We start from the raw sequence: 18,840 nt of genomic DNA on the forward strand, positions 1-18,840 counted from the left end.
TATATACCTACATTAACAATCTGACTGAGCAAAGTGTTATTAATCTTTGACCATCCTTGTCATGAAAGTCCTCTGTGGATTTTGTGCCAATATCTTATGGAATTTAGAACTTCAGTGGAGAAATCTTAAACTAGATTTATTTCTCTTTGCAACTCTTTGATATGACTTTTTTTTGTTTTTTGTTTTTGTTTAATATTCCTTTTTCTTTATATTTTTAGAATTTTTTTCTTGATAATTAAATTTTATCAGGCAATGCTTAAGTAGCCCCCCCACCATCCTTCAGTTTTAATGTGGGGTCCATTAAAATCTACACATCTAATTTTTCTTCAACCAACAAAGGTATTCTGTTCTTTATTTGTAAATTGTCCGTCATCAGGCATCATCATGTTGCATGTACATTTTCTGTCCTCCATATTTATTCACTTACATAATCACCTGTCTGTATTTTACCTCCTATCTTCTCAGAAAGTCTCAAACTTATCCTATATCTCAATTATCTATTTACTTTTCTCTTGTTACTGATCATATATTTTTTAAATTTGTGATTTATGTATTTGTCCTTAGATTTTTTAAAAAATTTCTACTAGTTCCTGAATGTGATCACATTTCATACAATCTAGTTGTTCATCTCTTGATTCACAGGGTCTATGCTTTCTTGAATTTTACTAAATGTGTATGTTTAATTCTATCCAAATTATATTTACTTTTCTACTTTAATATTTTATTTCAAAAGATAGATTTTATCCATATGTTATCATTTTCCTACCCTTTGTATGTATTTTATCATCATCGTCGTGCCTACTAAAGAGGGGAAAAAAGGAAAGAGATTTAACAGTATCTACACAGAATTTTGTGGGGATTATATTTGAAATACTCATCATCTACATTGAATATCGTTTTCTCAGGTGATGCCTTAGTTCAAGCTGCCATAACAAAATACCATAGTCTGAGTGGTTTAAAGAACAGATTTTTTTTTTCCAGAGTTCTAAAGGCTGAGAGGTCCAAGATTACGGTTCCTGCAGATATAATCTCTGATAAGAGCACTTTTCCTGGTTTTTAATTGGTCATCCTTCTGTATCCTCACATGGTAGGAGAGCAGAGAGAGGAAACAAGATCTCTTGTCCCTCCTTATAAGGGCCTTAATCCTATTCATAAGAATTGATATGGGAGAGCTTGGTTCTTGTCTCATGGAGTCAAAGAATGAATCTCACAGACAACAGAGAGTGAGCAAAACCATAGAAGTGTATTAAGCAGAGATACGGAGAAAGCTCTCAAAAGTGAGAGGGGTCCTGACAGGGTTGCCATCCAGGGCTTTTATGGTCTTTTTTAATAAGAAACTGACCAGGGCACTTGGTAAATTTCTTATTAATATCAGGGTTGATATTTAGAACAACAAACATGGTGAACTTATAACTTATAACTTATAACGAGCCCAAACTAGGTTTCCCTTCTCTCAGGGTAATATCTCTCCCACAACATTTCTCTATATCTCGAATTTCTGTTTTTACTGTCTTATCTCTTGTTTTCTTGAGACAGGTCTGACTCTGGGGCCTTTCCCTTATATTTTCCTGCCTAGCCCCATCTGCCCCTAACTACTTCCTACATCACTTACACCTTCATGAACTAATTACCTCCCAAAGATTCCTATCTCTTACTACCTTCACAAGGGAGCTTATAATTCAACCTATGAATTTGGGAGGGGATATAAATATTCAGTCCATAACAGATGGCTAAATAATAATTAGTTCTTTATAAAGGAGTCAGGAAATACTCTCAGCAGAAACTTACTATATGGTGTCTTTGTATTTTTAAAGGTATTTCAGGTATGTTTCTGAGTTTGTTTTCTACTTTTTCATCCTTATATCTACATAAAAATGTACAGCATTTAGTATAGTATGTGATATTTTGCATGTAAATTTTCTGTCCTCCACATATTTATTCATTTACATGATCACCTGTGGTTCCGCATTTTAACTACTAATGTTTACTCTTCTTTCTGAACTTGTTTCCTGTCTCTTCTGAATAAGAAGCTAGCTAGCTCTTGCTGAGCTAGAAGGAAATTAATAGGCTAGAACGAAGTCCCATATACATGACCCTGCATTCCTTGGACCTCATTTCATAGATGCTTGGATCACCTTGGGTCCCCAGTGTTCACAAAGTTTCCATTTGGATTTGTGCCATTTGTCCCATTATCTTTCTTACTTCCAACTGTTGCTTCTTGTAAACAAGTTTTGTTTATTGGGGCTTGGCCAGCAATCATCTATTTATTTTCTTTGTAGTTAGGAAGAAAGAAGACAAAGAAGAAACTCTTTGATTTCTAGAATTACAAATCACCAAGTTACAATGTTTTTGTTTGTTTGTTTCCTTGGAATACATGTGAGCCAGAGCAAGTTAATTAAGTTCTCTGGGCCATGATTTAATATGATCAATTTCATTCTAAACAAGAATATAAAAATAAACAAGTCGTATATTAAAATAATGTAGAATACATAAATTGTAGTATATGACCTTGTTCATGTTTTATAGAGAAACCAGACTTTCTTTTCTTTCTTTGTTTATTACTTATCATTGAATCTTACATCCTACATGTAGATAGGATTTCCTTCTAAAACCCTATTATTTTAGTCTTCAGTTCTGATCTCAAGAGTAACCAAGGTGACAGTAGAAATGATAAGTAATATCTGAGTGCAAAACAATTCTAAATTGGCACTAAAAAACTAACTATAGGGCTAAAATTTGATCTGTGTAAACTAGCATTGTTCTAGAAAGAAATTATGGCCCATAATTCTCTTACCATCCTCTCTACTACTCTGGTTCATTGCCCTCTTTTATTTTCTTCATGGTAGTCATTGGTATATGAAAATTGTGGCTACTTCTTCCTTGACCGTCATATACTCTCTGTTTATACAATATAAGCCTTCTGAGAATAAAGACTATTGTTCACTATAAAATTCCTAGATCTAGCAAGTTTTAGATGCTAAGTATTTGTTGAATGAATGAATGGAGTTTAGCATATTATTCTTCAGAGACCACAGCTGAGTGAATTTTTCTTAGAATATTTTCTTTGTAATGCATGCACATTTTAAAACAGTGAAACCATTTGCCTCATTTATTTTGCCACCAACTCTCAATAAAAATAAATAAATCAATAAAAAATGTGAGTGAATGACTGGAAACAGCTAAGTGGCCTAAATGGTGAATGATTATTGAAATTTCACAGTATTGTTGATATAAGAAAGCAAACCTATTAGGAATAGTAGAGCAGACATACTTAGACTTAAAAGAGTCTTAGCTAAGACAAAGTTAACAATGTCAAATCATGAGAATGTCACACATTAAGATAATTTTAAAAAGAATTACACATACAAAGCACAGATCCATGGAGGGGAAAGGGATCCCTCTTGTGTGCATTCTGTTGTGAATGTCACCTGCAGAAATGATAGCAATTGTTAAACATTTAAGAGCTAAGAACAGTATTTTTTAATGTGACCTCATAACTTCATATGTGATTCTGAAATGCTGATGTGTATATGAACCAAAATGGAAATCTTAAAATGCAGTTTGTAATACAGGAAGTCTTCGAAGTAGATGTAGAACCTGAGAGTATACATTTTTAACAATCTTCCAAGTGATGCCCCTTGAACAACACCTTGTATAGCAGAGACCATGCCTAGAGAATATGTTAATTCCTTTAACAGAGATTCTATTTTAGTAGCTCTGCCACAGACTTCTCTATGTGTGTACACTAACTCTGCTAAAATCTAACCTGATATAGAAATGCTGAGGCTGGCTGATAAAAAGAATATGCAAATTCAGGACTTTTCCCATTGATGCTGAAGGTTCTCAGGTTTCTAATCAATAGTGTGCTAAATGATTACTGGTTGAAAATAGGATCCCCTCTGGATGAACTAAAATTCTGTTTAGTTTATGTAACCAGCAATATGACATGAAAATATATGGAACTTTGAAAGACTTGACCTTCCGATGAGCATTCTCTGGATGGTTGAAATTATTTGCACTCTTATTTAGGAAATGCAAATACATATCTGATAGAATTGAAAATTGATAACACCACTTTGGAAAACAGTTTGGCAACATATATCAGGAGCCACAAATACATTCCTATGCTAATTTGGGGCTTCTATACTTATGAAATGATCTTTTTACATATGGAAGTTTTAGGTATACAAAAGTTAAATAAATGATTACCAGTAATATGGAAACTTAATAATTAATATAGGTTTAATAGTTGATTATTTAAACTATGGAATATGCTTTCTATTTACTACTATTTATCCAGAAAGAAAATGTTTAATTCATCATCTTAACGAATTCCTTCCCATAAATATTGGATTCCTGTGAGTTAAAGTACTCTGCATTATGGACATTCTTCTAAGTCAGGAGAAGTTGTAAAATACCATTAATTACAAGACAACTGCACTTTAGATTCAGAGCCATTTAAATGTAGAAAAAATATACCTTATAATTTATGAAGAGTACCATAATAAGGAGATATAGGCAGTAGTCTCTCAACAATTCAGAAAAGAAAATGCAGCTAAGTGAACTGTAGCAGTCAGATAAGGCTCCACAGGGGAAGTAAGAAAAAGGAAAAAGCTGTAGAACATTCAAAGCAGGTAAAAGAGAATAGTAAAGAAGAGCATTTGGGTAAGCTATGGTCTGACTGGCAAAAAGGATTAGTGGAAGTGTTTTGAAGAAAAGTTGTAGCTGGAATAAAGCCTTATAGAATAAGTGATTGACCATTAATACCTCTTACCAGGTAATCTCTGCATTTAGGTAAAGAGAGAAGTAAAAGAATCAAGTTTCTTTGTGTATCTTAATTGATAAGAGTAAGAAAAAACAATAATCATTTATTGAAATTGCACTATAAGCTAGGCATTTGAAATCATGCTTCATTGATGACTTTTCAGTTGCTCCTCATGTCACTTTTCAAGGCATACATCATGTAACTTGTAGTAGATGCCATTGTGTCCTCTAACAGGACAGTGTGTCTTACGTAGGGCAACTAGAGGACCTCCATATTTGCCTTCTTTTTCCTTGGAGTGGAAAACTGCTTCATCAATGATCTGACTGGTAGCTGTAACTTTAAAATGACGAAACATCTCTGGTCCTTAAAACTGATCTTTGGAACATTTGGAACATTACTGTACTTCACCCTCTCAAACCACACTGATTGGTGAAGTTGGGATAGTGTCAAAGACAGAGGGATTTGTTGAGGATTTCTAAATGGGGATGGGGAGGCAAGAACCTTTCCTCTATGGTAGGTGGAAGAAACTGTAAACAGAAGACCATGAATACAACCTACAAGTGGAGTGAAGATTTGTCACAGACAAACAATGGAATTCATTTGAATTTGTGGTGCTATATCCTCAGATCTTCCCTGGTTTTAATCTTCAGGTGGCTTGCTTGGCTTTTTTATAATCCTATGATTATCCTGTTGAATGCTATGTGAAACAGAGGTCTTAGCAGTCCATGTTCAGAATTCAAGATCAATACGACACTTAATAGATGGGATAAAATAACCTTGTCAAAATCACCCAGTGGTAGTGGAGCTGAGATTTGAAGTCGGGTCTGCTTGATATCTAAAGACCATCTTTCCCATCTACCAGCACTTTCTGTTAAAGCTTCTCTACACTATCTAGTCTGACATCGACAAGCTATATGTAGCTCCTGAGCACATAATGTTTCCAATATACCATCTATTTTAATTCATTTGCATTTAAAATTAAATAGCCACATATAGTGGCTATTAGTTACTCTTTTATAGTTACTCTTTTGGACATCACATCTCTGATATGCGCTCTCCCAACCATTATTGAGTTTATACTCTCTGATGGACATGGTACTAGCCAGTATTGGTTGGATATTGCAAAAGGTACTTTTTTCAAGCAAACCTCCATAATGATTTTGATATACATATATCATATGAATGATACCATATACATGTATGTAAATGAATTATGGCATTTAATTTACATAGGTAGAAATGGAAACAAATAATTATATTACTTATGCAATACATAATATGTATAATTGTCACTTATATATTATAGTACTAAAAGTTATAATGGTTGACAGAGCAAGAAGTGAGAATTGGGATTCCCACGTTCTAAATCTGTCTCTTGAACCTACTAGTATTGGTATATAGGACTTCAGACTAGAAATATCAGTTTATTTTGTTCTTTTTATTTGAACTCACTGAGCTTTAACACTACTTTAAATTTCATATACAGATTCCCTGACTAGGCTTGGTAGCAGTTAATCTTAACAAGAGAGGGTCACTAACTTTTTTAGTACTAGACTAGGAAGTTAACATTTCAAGACCACAATAACGCATACTTTGGATAGCCTTCTTTGAGATAAAATGGAGTTATATAAAAGTGAGGTATTTCTGTGGTTGAACAGAGGGCAGCACACAATGTGTACAGAATAAATGTTACAAAGGTTTATAAAACTACAAGATTTGAAAGAAAAAGAGAAATTACATAATTAAAAATACTACATCAAAAACTATATTCTAGGGGGATCCCCTGGGTGGCTTAGCGGTTTGACGCCTGCCTTTGGCCAGGGCACGATCTGGAGTCCCAGGATCGAGCCCCCGTGGGGCTCCCGGCATGGAGCCTGCTTCTCCCTCTGCCTGTGTCTCTGCCTCTCTCTCTCTCTCTCTTTCTCTGTCAATCATGAATAAATAAATAAAATATTTTAAAATTATATTCTAGAAATTAAAAATGATATTGTTGACAGGAAAGGAGAGTGGTGGGTAGCTGGGAGTTGATATCAATAGTCAAAGTTAAAACTGAGATTAGGTTCAAGAAACAATGACTGCAGGCAAATCCAAGATAACTCCAAAAGAATTTAGAAGAGTTATACTATTTCATCTGTATATAAATATATACATATATAAATATATATACCAATATATATATATATATTCATATATATAAATATATACCAATTCTTTTTATGTTGAACTAAAATCCAGAAATGCATTGGCAGTCTCAACAAGGAACAGAGTCCAGGTATAATGAGAAGAATTTGAATTTCAGAAACTTTTGTGGGAAGCAAAGCCAGCTGGAAAAAATCCAGTATATCTGTGTATAGATGTAACAAATGAAAACTTCTCAGGTATGGTATATGAGACTATTTTTGTTTCTAAAAGGTCCCATTATCATCGAAGCACACAAGTAGGTTGACAGAGAAAATGGTTTGCTTCACCTAATAAAAAACTATTCATTCACCTTGTTAGATGACCATCTCTCCCAGTTGTACCCATTTCAGGGCCATTCCACAAAAGAGAAGCTCAGGCTTGTTATTGTGATAGAAAGTGCATTGCTAGCGAAATGTCATTCCGTATATTCACGGATGACTTCAGCAAAGACCTGGAACCATTTGATACAGTGACTGAAACAAAAATGTGTGGTTTACAAATACAGACTGATTCACATAAAATCTGAATCCAAAAGCCTTAGGGAAAGTGTGTGAAAAATAAAAATCAGTAACCTGTCATTATACTTTCATGCATGTTGTCAAATCAATTTTGTTTTCTCAGGCTAAAGAAATAGTTTAGAAATGTTGCTAATAGAAGACATCTTTTCACATTTGCGGGGTAGGTTTACCTGATTTTAGACAAGAAATCACACACTGGAACAAAGGACTTTTATAGCAAGTGAGCAGACACATACATAATATCCAACTGATTCAAACTATTTAGAAGCATAATTTACATTCAAACTATATTTATTTTATACTTTTTGAAGTCACTGTATATGTTTTCATATCATTCTAACGCCTTTCTATTCTGATTCTCACCACTATAAATTTAACCTCTAAGAATTTAAAAGTCATGAACGGTGCACTTGTGCCCAAAATATTTACTCTTGGAAATTTATAGAAAATCACCAGAAGTTGCAGTTTCTGAACTATCAGAACAGACACAGACAGACATACATACACCTTCATACACACACTACATGATCCTCATAAACACAATTAACATTTGAGCATCACAGGGGTTAGGCGTGCAAACCCGCTGCACAGTCAAAAGTCCACAAATAACTTTTGAATTCCCCCAAATTTAACTATTACTCACCTACTACTGACCAGAAGCCTTAATGATGAGAGTCAGTTAACACATGTTTTGTATATGTATTATGTACTGTATATGTACAATAACCTAAGAGAAAAGAACATGTTATTAAAACATTAGAAGCAAGAATATATTTACAATACTCTCCTGTATTTATAAAAAAAATCTGCATATAAGTGGACCTGCACAGTTCATACATATGTTGTTCAAGGGTCAACTGGTGTATGTATATGTTTGTTGCCAGCAGTATATGTGAATATGGCATATTACAGCATTTCTGACATATTTTCAGTGAACTGTAATTATCAGTATTCAAAGAAAATTATTGGGCAGTCCTGGTGGCTCAGCGGTTTAATGCCACCTTCAGCCCAGGGTGTGATCCTGGAGACCCGGGATTGAGTTCCATGTCGGGTTCCCTGCATGGAGCCTGCTTCTCCCTCTGCCTGTGTCTCTGCCTCTCAATGTGTGTCTCTCATGAATAAATAAAATCTTTAAAAAAAAAAGAAAAAAAGGAAGAAAATCATTGATCTGTGATTCTTCACAAATTCATCATAAAGTTTAAGTCACGGTTAAGACATGGTTTGTTAAAAAGTTTAAGTTCCCTAGATATCCAAAATATTTGGCAACATCCCCAAAGATTTGGTAGGTGAGAAACACTAAAATATCTGAAAGAATGAAAATACTAGGTCTGTTATTTGTAAACAATTAGCAATTAAAATAGGAATACAACATAGGTCAATATTTCTAAGAATGGAGAAAGCATTTTGCAGTATGTGTGATCATAGGAGAATAAAATGTATACATTGACCACCTGTGACCCAGGATGGTTAAAAATAAGATTCTGAAGTAAGCATTGGTGTATATCTCCTTGTTTCAGTAAGTGTGAGAAAAAATGATTAAATTATAGTAGAAATACTAAATGATGTAAAAAATACGAACCCGTGGAGAAACAATTTTCTCTGCCCTTAGTAATCTATAGGTGTTAATGAGATCATATTAACAATAACAGCACACACATTTCTGACATGTATGCCCCAATTACCTACCTGGACAGGACCTCAGAGGTCTGTCAAGTGAAACCTCAGCAGTTTGGGGGAGCTGTAAAGAAAGCCTCACATGTGGTAACAAATAATTCTCACTGCTATTGTCTCCATGTCTATGTAGGGTGCTGGAGCTCTTAAGTTGCCAAAGTGTTCTGTTAAATCTTGTTATTTTCCACATCAGAGAGTAAAAAGGTATTCTTCTATTCTAAATATATTTGGTTATTCACTTTAATGAAAATAAAAGTAATAAAATTAATAAATAAACTTGATTATTTATTTTAACCCAAATAAAGATCCATAAACAGTCTGGAGATTTTCCACTTTTAACTTAGGATCTCCAGAGAAATGATAAAATCCCATAATTTCAATCAGATCACAAGGTGAAGAGCTAATAGAGGTGGAGGTCATTAACTTAAAACTCTTTATGAGATTCAAAACAAAGATACGATGTGGCCTTTGTTAGTAAATAATTTAAAGATATATTATTTACGTAGATTCAAACACAGGAATGTCCCTAAACTAACTGTCTACATCCTACTCAAGGACATAGTTTAGTTGTAGAGATCAAGTCTAAGATGGTTAAGGCAATTTGTCACTTTAAAGTGGCAACCAATGACTCTTTTTTTTTTTTAAGATTTTATGTATTTATTCATGAGTGACACAGAGAGAGCGAGAGAGGCAGAGACACGGGCAGAGGGAGAATCAGGCTCCATGCAGGGAGCCTGACATGGGGCTCAATTCCAGGTCTCCAGGATCAGGCTCTGGGCTGAAGGTGGTGCTAAACCATTGAGCCACCGGGGCTGCCCGAGTCTGTTTTTAAAAAGAAAGCCATTAGAACCGACAAATACCCACTATTTGCTTCAACATGGATAGAGCTAGAGGGTATTATGCTGAGTGAAAAAAGTCAATTGGAAAAGAACAAACATTATATGGTCTCATTCATTCAGGGAATATAAAAATTAGTGAAGGGAATAAAGGGAAAGGAGAGAAAATGAGTGAAAATATCAGTGAGGGTGACAAGACATGAGAGACCCCTAACTCTGGGAAATGAACAAGGGGTATTGGAAGAGGAGGTGGGCAGGGGGTTGGGGTGCCTGGGTGATGGGCACTGAGGGGGGCACTTGGCAGGATGAGCACTAGGTGTTATGCTATATGTTGGCAAACTGAACCCCAATAAAAAAATAAAAATAAAATAAAAAGAAAGCAACTCAGTGGAAACTAACTCATTCAGCACATAGTTATTGTAATTTTACCAGGAGCAAAATAACATGCTGTGTATTTTAGGATAACAATAAAGAATCAGACTCGGACCCTACCTTAAAAAATGGATACTCCAATAGAAAACCTTTTGTATAATTAGAATCTGATCATTTTGTCATAAGATTATAAGATCACTTCAGAGTTTGTATTATTAACCACTACCTTATAGTGTGTATGGTAAGAAGTTGAAAAAAAAATCCAGATTAAAGAAGAATTAAAATAAACACAGAAATGGATTCAGGAATATATGTGGCATATAAAGGAAAATAAGTTACTCAGCTTTGATACTGGACAGGATAAAAAATGATCTGGACAGAAACATAAAGAAAATTTGTAGAAATTATTCTGGGGGGTTAGAATATGGAATTTCCACCTTTTAGATGTGAAACGCCTTTCTAACTTGATAATTATGAATTTGTTTTTGAGGAGATAAATGGTGAGATCTGAAATACATATTTATGAGATAAAATCCATAGTAATATTCAAGATGGATTGGAGACATGGAAGAAAGCTGGAAGAAATAAGATCATAAAGAAACATCTTAATATGACAAGAATTTCAGGACAAGAACTGATAGGCACCATCATTTGACTGCCTATAAAGTGTAGGAGAAACAAGACTCAAAGATAACCTCTGATTTTGTTTAGGTAATAGGCATGATATAGATGCTGTTGGAAGATACTGAGAGCTCAGTGGTGGAATACAATGGAAGGTAATGTGATGTGTTCTAGTTTAAAATTAAGTTCTCAGCATGAGGTGGTCATACATATTTTAATAGGAGAAGGCAGAAAACAGAAATTTGGACTTGTAACAAATTTGAAGCTACTAGAATTGAAGTCACTGAGAGCTTTCAGAGTAGTACTGAAAGTAGATTGATTGCAAAGGACAATCTTGTGAATGAGAGATTGATATATGATGGTAGAACATGTCTAAACCTATTCCCCAATGATTTTATTTTTTATTTTTTTAAGATTTCATTTATTTATTCATGAGAGACACAGATTGAGACAGAGACAGTCAGAGACAGAAGCAGAGGGAGAAGCAGGCTCCATGCAGGGAGCCTGACATGGGACTCAATCCCGAGACTCCAGGAACATGCCATGCGCCAAAGGCAGGTGCCAAACCGCTGAGCCACCCAGGGAATCCCCTCCCCAATGATTTTAGCAACCAAGAGAAGAGATTAGATGTTTCGAAACACTGGGGTAGTTAAAGGTATGTACCAGTAATTGGTTAAAATTAAAGCACAGTTTTGCTCTGGCCATTAGTAGAAATGCCATCATTTTTATAAAGGCAGAGAAACTGATACAAAACCTTTGACATTACAAGAAATAATTCACAAATTTCCGTCATGAATATGGATATAAAAGTCCTTAACAAAATATCAGGAAATGTAATCCATCAATATATAAGTATGGCATGACCATGTGGGATTTGTTTCTAAAAAGCAAGTTTGGATTTACATTAGCAAATCAATCAATGCACTTTATCATATTGACAGAATAAAAGAGAAAAAGCATATGATCATCTTAATGGATGCAGAAAAAAGTATGTGAGAAAAGTTAATGAACATATGTAACAAAACTTTCAATGAACTAGGAATACAAGGGCACATTCTAAACATGATAAAGGACATAAAAGTAAATCTACCACTAATATCATAACTAATGATGAAGCATTTCTCTGATTTCCCCTCAGATCAGGATTAAGCCAAACATGTCTATTTATATCACTTATTTTTAATATTGTACCTGAAGTCTCAATCAATGAAAGGAGACTATCAAGACATTTAAGACAAAAGATAAGGAAAGGAAGAAATAAAGCTTTATTTGCAGACCACATGAATTTTTACATAGAAAGTCCCAAGGAATCCACACAACTAGAACTAATGGTTGAATTTAGTAATTTCTCAGGATGAATTTCCTGCTGGTTTATTGATGGGCATTTTGTAACAATCAACTGTCCACCTATATACCAGTGAGAAATAATTACAAAATAAAAAATATATATATATTTATATTTATATATATATAACCAAACATTTAAAACAAACAAGATGTTCATCAACAGAAGAGATAGACAATTTGTTGTATATTCATAAAATGTAATTGTACTCAGCAGTATAAAGAATGAACTGATACAACAATTTAAATCTCAAAAACATGTTGAGTGAAAGAAGTAAAAGTATATACACTGTAAGATTCTGTCTACATAATAGAGGAAAACACTAATTTATGTTGATAAAAATTAAGGCATTGGATGCCCATGGGAGATGGTAGTTAATTAGAAAGGGACATAATGTTCTACAGTTATAAAATACTATATATCATTATTAGTGTGAGTTTCACATGGTGTAATATTTATAAAAACTCAATTCTATACTTATGATCTGTGCACTGTATATACATTTTATTTTATTAAGTTAAAAATATGCTTGATCCTCCTGTAAAAATTACCTTAGGAAAATCAATGAAAAAGCCAAAGAAATTTTACATAACCAGAAGAATAGAAATTAATTAAAATAAAAGAATCTTGCCTTGTAAAGAATAAATCAATGTAGAAGTAATACGTTTTTCCTAATAAAATAAGATTCATATGCAGTGATGCAAACAGAGAAATAAATCCTTGTTTTGAGTAGAAGAATTAAAGAAATATTACAGCAATAAGATTTGACTAGAAGAATGGGAAATAATTTGTAAATTCCTAGGCCAGTAATGGTTTTCATTCAGGTCCTGTCTGACTAGCAATACTCAATGGCAGAGGCTGTTGTAATTCCCCAGTGACTGAATCTGTCACAGATCACCAATTAAATAGTGTGGGTTTGGTGTGTTTCTGGGAGAAATCAGATGCCATGGAAAATCTCAAAGATGGCAGGTAAATAGGATATGGGAAAACCAGTAGAATTTGCATAAGCCATTTTTAGTTCCCTCTACTTATCTGCATATTCAGTAGGAAGAAGAGACTGTGTCATGGACAGATCCTTGATCCTTGGAGCAACAGGAGGGCAAATATGTCTTAGTACAGAGAGAAAGATTCCATAAATGAAGTTATCAAGACATTTGGGTCATTGGAAGGGTAAAAAAGTCCTGCTCAAGAATGGATGCAGGTCAAAGAAGATGAATCACAACTCAGAATCACAAGAAACAGCCAATTGTAAAATCTCTTTGACTAATTCAAATGCAGAGAACTGCATCAAGAAATCCACTATGTCCTCTAATATGAAGGAAAAGGGCAGCTTAGACATGGCCTCAGACATCAGGTCAGACCAAAACTGAAGACAAGTGCACTCTATAACCTCCAATGCAGCAAAGAGCATTGGGCCTATGGAAATTACTACATTTTCATAAGCTCTTTCACCTGCATCTACAATGAACTCTGTTCATAACCACGAGTCAGATGAAGAGAAAAGGTGAAGAATTATAAATTCTTGGAGAGTACTCAGTCTCCCAGAACTGTGGCCTTGCTTATCAATCTAGGATATAGTAAAAGCATAGGAACGGATACCGAGAGACTGTGTCCAGCATGGGTGCCAAGAATCATTTTTCACAGCTTAGTATGAAAGGTGAGATCAATTTTTTAAACTCTCAGTGTCAAAACAAATCAACAAAATTAGAAATTAAAAAGAAATAAAATTTGGTGAAACGTATGCTATTATAAACATGCGCATTAGAAAGAGTAATTTCAAAAGAAATATAAAAGGAGAAAGGAAAAAGACTCATGGAGACATTAAATTCTATTATTGGCTGTGTGGTGTTTTTTTTTTTCTTTTTTGGTACTTTGAAGGATAAAATGACTCTAATATAAACATTTCTAGAGCATGATAAGATGGAAAGCTGAAAAAGGAAAGGTTAGAGTTTATTTCATAGAAGCTTAGGTTCTGGGGGATCCTTGGGTTGCTCAGCAGTTTAGCACCTGCCCTTGGCCCAGGGCATGATCCTGGAGTCCCAGGATTGAGTTACACGTCGGGCTCCCTGCATGGAGCCTGCTTCTCCCTCTGCCTGTGTCTCTGCCTCTCTCTCTATGTGTGTCTCTCATGAATAAATAAAATCTTAAAAAAAAAAAAAAAAAAGAAGCAGCAGCTTAGGTTCTGACATTTATGCAGAGATTTTAATTGTAATTCTGCCACTTTTTCATAACAAATTTCAGCAATTTAGTCCACTATATTTTCCTGAACTGTGTGATAGTTCTACATAATGCTAGTAATACCTAAATACCTAACTCTGTGTGTATTTTTTCTAACAAACCACATGATTTTATCATGCAGTTTCCTTCTACTAGAAAATTACTAAAAATAAAATTGTAGAAATTCTAGAAGATATTCAGAATAGGTCTATAATTATTTTCCTCCTCCAAATTGGGTCCAACCTTTTTGTTCTTTAAAAGTTGATTGATTACATGATTGATTGCATGATTTGTATCATCCATTTCTCTGTGTGTATATGTTTGCGTCTGTGTGTATGAGAAAGAAAGGCAAAGAAAAGAAAAATGAGTATATAATAAAATGTTTAATGTTGGGCCTTATTAATATGATTAGTAAGTTTACAGTAAACTTTGTTATAGAAGTTAAGATGTCGGATTGGTACTAATGATAAAACCTGCCAAAGAATCTGCACATACAAGTAGACACACATCCATTCATTATGAACTTACTTCCTAAAGCATAAACATGTTCCACATGAAATGTTATTAAATCATACAAAACAGCATACAAAAAAGTTGACTAAAACAATTTATTTTTAAAATTCAAGAATTATTTTAACAAGGTCTATTTAAAAAAAAAAAAAAACAAGGTCTATTTTTTAATTTCACCAATTCTCAAATTCCTGTTGGTATCTTTTTCTATTAACATTTGGTTGAGAGAAATTAGGCTGCAAAGTTGAATTGTGTAGGTATGTTTTTTAGCTTCTTTACCTAGTAGCTGTGACCTTAAGTGCATTATTTAACCCTGTTGTAAATTAGGTTGCTCATTTGTAAAATAAACAAAATAGCAATGCCTTTGTCATAGAGGTTTCATGAGGATAAATGACCTCATTTATGTACAATACTAAAAACACACATACTATTTGGTCTGACATGTATATTGTTAGTTCTCTTGTTATCAATAGTACTATGTATTAAATAATAATTATTAATTAAAATGATGATATAATGAATTACAATTACTGTATGCTCAAAGATATAAACTTGGAGTATCATTTATAAAATATTAACAGTGGTGATATCTGGATGGTAAATTTTAAAAAATTATTTTAACAATGCATTTATATTTTTACAAAGGTTTTATTATCTATTAGAAGAGGAGGAAACTAATTTTAACCTTCCTGATTACTGATACTAAAGACAATTCAAATACAATTTTAACTTTAAACATTTGGTACCCACAGATTGGAAGAACAAATACTGTGAAAATATCCATACTACCAAAAGCAATCTACACATTTAATGCAATCCCTATCAAAATGCCAACAATATTTTTCACAAGGCTAGAATAACCAATCCTAAAATTTGTATGGAATCACAAAAGATCCCATATAGCCAAAGTAACCTTGAAAAAGCAAAGCAAAACTGAAACATCACAATTCCAGACTTCAAGTTATATTAGAAAGCTGTAGTGATCAAAACAGTATGGTACTGGCACTAAAATAGACACATAGGTCAATAAAACAGAATAGAAAACCCACAAGCCCAAAACTATGTGGTCAGTTAATCTTTGACAAAGCAAGAATGAATATCCAATGGGAAAAAGTCTCTTCAACAAATGCTGTTGGGAAAACTGGACAACAACAGGCAAAAGAATGAAATTTTACCACTTTCTTACATCAAATGTAAAAATAAATTAAAAAATGGATTAAAGACCTAAATGTGAGACTTTAAACCAAGAAAAATCCTAGAGGAAAACACAGGTGATAACCTCTTTGACATTGGCCATAGTAACTTCTTTCTAGATATGTCTCCTGAGGCAAGGGAAACAAAAGCAAAAATAAGGTATTGGGACTTTATCAAAATAAAAAGCTTCCACACAGGGAAGTAAACAGTCAATAAAGCTCAAAGGCAACCTATGGAATGGGAGGAGATATTTTCAAAAGACATATCTGAAGAGGGGTATGTATCTAAAATATATAAAGAACTTATAAGGATCAACATCCAAAATTTGAATAATCCAATTGAAAAATGGGTAGCTGACATGAACAGACGTTTTTCCAAAGAAGACATACAGTGGCCAAAAGACACATAAACATATGCTCAACATCACTCATCATCAGGGAAATACAATCAAAACTACAACAAGACACCATCTCACACTTAGAATATCTAAAATCAACAACACATATTGGTGAGGAAGTGAAGAAAAGGGAACCCTCTGACTATTGCAGGAAGGCAAACTGGTGCAGCCACTCTAGAAAACAGTATAGAGGTTCCTAAAAAAGTTAAAAATAGAATTACCCTAGTAATTTCACTACTAGGTATTTACCAAAAGAATATGAAAATACTAATTCAAAGAGATACATGCACCCGGATGTTTATAGCAGTAATATCTACAATAGCCAAATTATGGAAATAATCCTTTTCCAGCAACTGATAAATGGATAAAGAAGAAATGGTATATGTAGACAATGGAATATTACTCAGCCATAAAAACAATGAAATCTTGCCATTTGCAACAAATTGGCTGGAGCTCGAGAGTATTATGCTAAGCAAAATAAGTCAATCAGAGAAGACAAATACCATATGATTTCACTCATATGTGGAATTTACAAAACAAAATAAATGACCATAAAAGTAAAAAAGAGAGGCAAACTAAGAAACTCCTAACTACAAAGAGCAAAATGACGGTTACCAGAGGGGAGGCAGGTGGGGGCATTGGTGAAATAGGTGATGGGAATTAAGGAGTGCAGTTGTTGTGATGAGCACAGGGTATGGTATGGAAGTGTTGAATCACTCACTAAACTGTACACCTGAAACTATTATTACACTGTATGTCAACTAAGTGGAATTTAAGTAACAAAAAGACAAATAATACCTTGAGAATGAATGATAATTATACAAAATGACAATATCAGTTTCTTAATGGAAATTATAAAACAAGCAAAAACCAAAAAGAATAGTATAATGAATACCCACATTTAAAGCATCAAGCTTCAAAAAGTAATACTATTTAGTCAGTCTTGTTTGACCCATATCTCCCCTACCACTATTATTTATGTCATTTTTTGGAGTATTTAAAGACAAATCTCAGGCATCATGTCATTTCACTCATAAATATTTCCATATATATATATATATACATATATATATGTATATATGTATATATATATATGGGACAGATGAGGATATTTTCAAGTGTAAACAAAGTGCCATTATCACACTTTACCAAATTAATAATAATCCTTTAATGATATTTAATACTTAACCTATATTAAAATTCATCCAATTATTTCAAAGTAAATTTTTATACATAGTTTGTTGAAATTGAGATGCAGATAAGGTCTGCACATATATCTTGACATAGTTTTTAAAACTTTTTAATTTAGGGAAAATTTTCAATTTAAAAAAAATTGAAAGATTTTACTTATTTATTTGAGAAAGAGAGAACAAGGGAGTGAGAGAGGGGAGGGGGGAAAGCAAAGGGAAAGGGACAGAAAGACTCCATGCTGAGCATGGAACCCAACTCAGAGCCCTAAGTGGAACTCAACATTGGGCCTCAGAGCCTAAAAATGGGGCCCCACTTGGAGTTGGATCTCACAGCTTTGAGATCATGACCCGAGCTGAAATCTAGAGTCAGCTGCTTAACCGATTGAGGCACCTGGGTGCCCCACAAAATTTCTATTTTAAATTGTGTCCATTTGTCCCATATTCTGACTGCTTCCTCATTTTCTCAACCGATGAAAAACAAGAGCCTTGATTGAATTCAGATGCATTCTGGGGTGGTGGATTTATTTCTCTACAGGTGATATATTCCATTTTACATTAATCAGGAAATTCATAACATCTGCTATCGCTATAATTGTGAAGTTAAGCTAGATAAGTAGGCTCAGGTGTTTTCAGCCACATCCATTCATTATAAAGTTTTCCATTAACCTTTCACCTAATAGTTTTAGAGACCATTGATAATCATTGCCTAGACTTATTATTTACAAGTGGTTGAAAACAATGATTTTCTAATTTTATCATCCCTTTTACATCTGTTAGTTGCAATTAACTGAAAAGAGGCGAGAAATGACATTTCTTCATCAAATATTAGGATGCTCTGAAACAGTTTATCTGGAAAAGTAGGGGTAATTAAATATGTAATTCTTTCCCATTATTTGTGAATTTCAGAACAATTATGTGGTGCTTTAGAAATCTCCAGAGTAGATTAACAAATATATTTTGGTATCATTATGAACAAGTATATTTTTACATATTTGAAGTATTTCAGTCTATTGTTTTCACTAT

The sequence above is a fragment of the Vulpes vulpes genome, chromosome 16 (assembly GCF_048418805.1).
Source record: "Vulpes vulpes isolate BD-2025 chromosome 16, VulVul3, whole genome shotgun sequence".
Classification (NCBI taxonomy): domain Eukaryota; kingdom Metazoa; phylum Chordata; class Mammalia; order Carnivora; family Canidae; genus Vulpes; species Vulpes vulpes.